The sequence below is a fragment of the Alligator mississippiensis genome, chromosome 1, assembly GCF_030867095.1.
Source record: "Alligator mississippiensis isolate rAllMis1 chromosome 1, rAllMis1, whole genome shotgun sequence".
NCBI lineage: Eukaryota > Metazoa > Chordata > Crocodylia > Alligatoridae > Alligator > Alligator mississippiensis.
In genome coordinates, this window is record NC_081824.1 from 13,836,949 (window position 1) to 13,842,948 (window position 6,000).

Genomic DNA, 6,000 nt, shown 5'->3' on the forward strand with positions numbered 1-6,000 from the left:
ATACTCAAAGCCACCACTCATGCTTGGAATGAGAGTTGATAGTGAATAAAACTGCCCTTGTCTTTGGGCTCCTCTTCTTTGAGACCATAGATCTATGAGTAACACAATTTCCTATGGAGGAATTTACCCAGGATGTGACTCTGGAGTAACTTTTCTCCATAGTAAAGAGTGGACATGCAAGCAGCTTTTTCAGGCTGGCTGCCTACAGTGGGTGCTGTTAGACTACCTGGATTAAAGGTGGAAGAGCTGGTTTGCACTGAGCAAATGGCTATTCCAAGATGAAATCAAGGTAAGTGGTACATGACACCTTCATGCAGTAGCTTTCCCAGACAGTGACCGGAATTGATCTGAATGACTTACTACTTGCAGTAGGGTGGTGCGAAATTTCTCCAGCAGTTTTGTTTCACTGCTGTTTTGACTCATTTTGAGCTTGAAACAGCAAAATCGAAATGAAACAGAGAGCTTCAAAACAGCCTTGAAATTAAACGAGGAAAGTTGAAACGTTTTGAAATTTTCGAAACGTTTCGAGTTTCAAAGCTCAAGCTGGGCTTGCCTGCAGGGAAACAGAAACTAAAGTAAGGATAGGGAGGGGGAAGGGGGTGGGGGGAAGGAGAGCTCTCGTTACTGACTGTGTAGCTGGCCAGTGACTGTCACCCTTCCCTGAGGTCCCTTTGAATCCCAGTGCTCTGGGGGAGGGATGAAAAACCTGCAAAGGCGGCAGCATTGTTTGAACTGCCCTGCTTTGTGCCTTGGTGTGAGTAGAGTGAGGGTGCACCTTAACACACACACCGTGTCACCCACCCATGTCACGAGTTTTGCCTGTCAGCAGCTAGAGATGCAGGGCCCCAGAACCCAGACTCCCCCTGCACCGATCTCCTTGACATCTGGCAGGCTTCATGGCCACAGCAGGGCCTAGCAGGCCTGCAGTTTTCACCCCTCTGTGCCCCAAGACAGACACGGTCCCACAAGCACTCATGTCACGAGTTTTGCCTGTCAGCAGCCAGAGGTGCAGGGCCCCAGAACCCCCCTGCACCTATCTCCTCAACAGCTGGCAGGCTTTGTGGCCTCAGCAGGGGCTACCATCCCTGCAGCTTTTACCTTGCTACACCTTAACACACACACTGTCACTCATGTCACGAGTTTTGCTTGTCCACAGCTTGGGGTGCAGTTTCCCTGAAACTCCTGCACTGATCTCCTTGAAACTTGGCAGGCTTCATGCCCTCAGAATGAGCTACCATTCCTGCTGGTTTCATCTAAATCAGGCCAGAACTGACAAAGTTATAGGCTGTTTTGAGCTTCCCCATTATAGCCTATGGGCGAAATGTCGAAATAGCGTTGAAACAGCAAAACTGTTTCAATGAAACGAAACGGAACAGCAGTTTTGAATGGAAACAAAGTTCAAAACAAAATGCCGTTCCATCAAAACGCAAGTCGAAACAGAACGGTGCCGTTTCACACAGCCCTGCTGTGCAGCAGAGCTGGGCACCATGTGTCGACATGACTTTTGCCATATAGCCGATGTATCCTGTATCACAGCCTATGAGGCGGTACCTGGTGAGGCGATAGTTAGTTACATATTTTGAAATGCTCTATTTCAAAATTAGAATTTTTGAAAGTTCTTATGAAGGGGAAATAGCTCCCCCTCCTACACCTCCCCCCACCCTTTATTCCCCCCCAAAAAGGCTTGACAATAATTTGAACATTTACTCCCCAAATCCACCTCCCCTTTAGACATCTAGAGATATCCAAAGGTAAAATTTAAAGGTAGCTGCATCTAAATATGTAAAGGTAGCTGCATCTAAGTGGCATTTAGAGCCCCTTACACATTTTACATTCTGTTCCCCATAGTTCTCCTTGCTTTGCCTTTTGAAAGGCAAATTGCTCCAGTGGTTTGTGCTCTGTTATGATCCTACTTTTCCAGGAAGGCTTGTAAGCTCCATGTAAGTTCCTGAAAAGTTATCTGAATAGAAACCATGACTAATGGTGTCTATTCAATTGTCAACTGTTTTGCTGGGATCCTTTGACCCTAGCTGACTTCCTGCCCCTGAGGCAGGGGACTGGACTCGATGATCTTCCAAGATCCCTTCCAGCCCCAATGCCTATGAACTCTATGAAACACTGACTATTTGATGTCAGGGGAGGGGGAAGAACCAAAGAAGGTCCCTCCCACCTTTTGTCCCAGTAGCCTAAAAGTTACAGCACTGACCCGTAGTGTATCAGACCAAGAGTTGGGAAGGTGCTCCTTCATTTATTGAGACTTACACAGAGTTATGCACCTTCTGAAGGGAGTGGGATTTAAAAGCCACATAAAAGACCCAAAATGTTACTTATCAGCTAACATTCATGCATAAATGCTGCTTTCTTGTTTAGAAGAGGAGTTGGAGATGGGCCTTGGTTTTGAAAAGTTTGAAATGGAATGAACCTTGTGACGCCAGCTCTGAAGCACCCAGCTCACCGTGGCTCCCACCGTGCTATCAGCTGGAGTGATGGGGAGCTGAAAGCCTGCCATCCTAAGAGCCAGGAGCTTCTCAGTGGAGCCAGGAGCATCCGAGCTTAGAAACCAATGCACAGCATAGTCCCTGGAAACCTTGAGACCCTCCCATGAGTTTGACTTCTCAGGGTTTCCCAGTGCACCTGCTGGAGATCCAGGACCCTGTCCAGGGCCACATATCTAGAAAGCCCCAGGAGTCCACCTCCCTGGAACCGCAGAAAGCAAATGGACAGATTTCTAGCAGAGCCTGTCTGTGGCTGTCAAGTTTGGGGGAGCCAGCACATTTCCACAAAACATTTGATATTTGACGAATTGATACTTTCTACTAAAAACCCCACCGAAAACTCTCAGCAGAGACAAATGCTCAGTAAAAAAAACAACACTTCTCAGCATAAAAAACTCATCAGAAAACATGTACCCAGTTCTAGCACAGATGCCTTGTGCTCTTCCCAAATTCCCAGACACAGGCAGAGGTCAGTCTGAGCAAACAGTGATTACTATTTGCTACTGCTGCCTTTGTACTTTCTCTCTTTCCTGTACTGGTTGTTTACCAGTTAACGTTCCTGCTGCAAGCATGTAGCTGCCAAGTAGACCTGTGCGAGTAGGCAGCTATTCAATCCAGCTTTGGATTTGGCCACTTCAGATGCCAGGGATCCTATCTGGAGCTCTGGACCAGGTTCCCACTTTGATCCGACCAAAGTGGCTCTGAAGCTTCAGAGCCGCCTCAGATATCCGGCCATAGGGTATAACGGAGAATCAATGGACTATCTATAACTTTGTTGTTTTTGTCTTATTTCGATTAAACTTGCAGAGGTGGTAGCCACTTCTGAGAGAATGAAATATTCCAAGTTTCAAGAAGATCGGTGCAGGGGCTTGGGGGAAACTGCACCCCAAATTCTTGAAAGCAAAACTCGTGTCATGTGTCTATGTTACATCACAAGGGGGTGAAAAGTGCAGAGATGGTGGCCCCTGCAGAGGCCACTAAGCTTCCCATGTTTCAAAGAGATAGGAGCAGGGTTTTGGGGGGAACTCCACCCCAAATTCTTGAAAGCAAAACTCATGTCATGTGTATGCGTTACACCACAGTGGGGTGAAAACTGCATGGGTGGTGGCTCCTGGTGAGGAAACAAATCCTGCCAAGTTTCAAGAAGATCAGTGCAGGGGGTTGGGGGGGAACTGCACCTCAAGCTGCTGACAGGCAAAACTTGGGACATAGATAACCCTGTGTGTGTTAAAGCGCAGCAGGGTGAAAACTGCAGGGGTCATGGCCTTTGCTAAGGCCATGAAGCCTGCCAAGTTTCAAGGAGATAAGTGCAGGGGTTTGGGGGAAACTGCACCTCAAGCTGTGGACAAGCAAAACTTGTGACATGGGTGACACTGTGTGTGTTAAGGCGCAGCAGGGTGAAAGGTGCAGGTTTGGTGGCCCCTGCTGCGGCCATGAAGCTGCCAGCTGTCAAGGGGTAGGTGCAGGGGAGTTCTGGGGCCCTGCACCCCTAGCTGCTGACGGACAAAACTCATGACACGGGTGCTTGTTCAACTGACTGTCTCTGTCTTGAGGCAGTTGATTGTCTGTATTGATTCTTTCCTTTCCTTAGTCTCTGGTTTTGCAGGTGTTAATTGTTGCTAATTAACTGGCTACATTAGCTAGGTACTGTGTATTGAGCTGGTCCCTGAGTGAATTATGATTGATTGATAACTGGTAACACTGTAGTTTAGCAGCCAGGCCTGCAGCACCCGTGTCACGAGTTTTGCTTGTCAGCAGCCAGAGGTGCAGGGCTCCAGAGCCCCCTTGCACTGATCTCCTCAACAGCTGGCAGGCTTCATGGCTGCAGCAGGGGCTACCATCCCTGCAGCTTTGACCCTGCTGCGCCTTAACACACACAGGGTCACCCATGTCACGAGTTTTGTCTGTCAGCACCTAGAGGTGCAGGGCCCCAGAACCCAGAAGCCCTGCACCCATCTCCTCAACAGCTGGCATGCTTTGTGGCCTCAGCAGGGGCCACCACCTCTGCAGTTTTCAACCCACTGCATCTTAACACACACAGGGTCATCAGTGTCACCAGTTTTGCCTGTCAGCAGCTTGAGGTGGTTGCCCCCGAGCCCCTGGACCCATCTTCCTGAAACTTGGCAGGCTTTATGCTCTCAGGAGACGCTATCATCCCTGAAAATTGCATCCAAATCAGAGAAAAAACAACAAAGCTATAGATATTTCATTGATTCCCCATTATAACCTATGGCCAGATCTCCGAGGCGGCTCCGAAGCTTTTCCAAAGCACTTCAAAAGCTCCAAACCTCTTTTTGGAAAGCCTAAAGAAGTCAGTGCTTTGATCTGGACATGCTGCTTCAGACGCTGAAGCTTATGAAGCTTCTCCGGATCCGAAGCACGGTCTGGAGACTTGCACAGCCCTACTGCCAAGATGTATTTCCTAGGCCTGCTCTACTCTTCTAGGTTTAAATACCATGTTTGGGAATGCGAAAAGAAGAAACTGCCATAGCTGTGCTAGCAAAAACCTCAGTGTAGTCATAGCTATTCACACAAAAAAGGCCTTTAGCTGATATAGGTTATTATATTTAGAAACCGATATACGTTATCCTGGCAAAACAACTTTTTCTTGGTATAAGCTGCATCTTCCTGAGGGGTAGATTTCTATTTCAGCAGTGGATGACCAAAGTGCAGCTCACAACCAGCTCTGGGTTACCCAACTGAAGTGCAGGGGTGATTTACTCCCTCAGGGGATAAAAAGGATATTTTGTAGGAACGGGGAGATGTCTGCTCATCTCCAGGGGGCAAGCCCATTGATATCTGTCCTGAGACGGTAACAGGATCGCTCCTGCACTTTACTCAGGCAACTCAGAGTTGGTTGTAAGCTGCACTTTGGTTGTCCACTACGTGAAATGGAGTCCTGCCCTAAGAGGCTGGCGAGTCCTCACTAACATAGATAATTCCTAGGGTGAAACAATTACTTCTCCTTGTCCAATGAAAAGGGTTTTTTCCATAAATTCCCCCCATCCCCACTCACCCAGGTCCTGCTCCAGTGAGGTGCTGAGCTCTTCCCTCTTCCACTACTGCTCATCACGAGGGCCTGAGGCTTTCTTTTTTTTTCAGGACAGTTTTTGTCCTGGAAATCAAGAGTAGAGGCAGAGCCACAGAGAGGAGGGATTAACACTGCAGTACTGAGCAGTCTTAGCCCACTTGGCACAGCTTCCCACATTTCCCGCTCTGTTGATAGAAATACCGGATCACTAACTGCTTTACAAACCACTGTATTACCCACAGGGCTTAGAGGAAGGAATTTCTCTCTTTCATCTCTGAATAAGTAGAACCATTTGCTTCAGACACTTCCGGCTCTCCCTATGGCCCCGATACGCTGCAGATTGCTTGAACTGTGCCTGGGACTTGGTTCCCAGGGTTCCTGGTTCCCACTGATTTAACTAGACAGCAAGGCCCACTGATTTAACTAGACAGCAAGGAAGCTCAGCACCAGGCAGGAGGGTATCCATTGAAGTAC

At 48.2% G+C, this 6,000-nt stretch overlaps 1 protein-coding gene across 1 annotated transcript in view; it reads right to left on the minus strand.

The window, feature by feature from the left end:
* The window catches only part of ADGRF5 (adhesion G protein-coupled receptor F5), a 114,747-nt gene extending 109,158 nt beyond the window's left edge, over positions 1-5,589 (minus strand). The window contains exon 1 of the mRNA XM_019480135.2: positions 5,512-5,589. The gene's annotated coding sequence lies outside the window, so the exon portion shown is untranslated. The remainder of the gene's footprint in view (positions 1-5,511) is intronic.
* Positions 5,590-6,000: the final 411 nt, after the last annotated feature.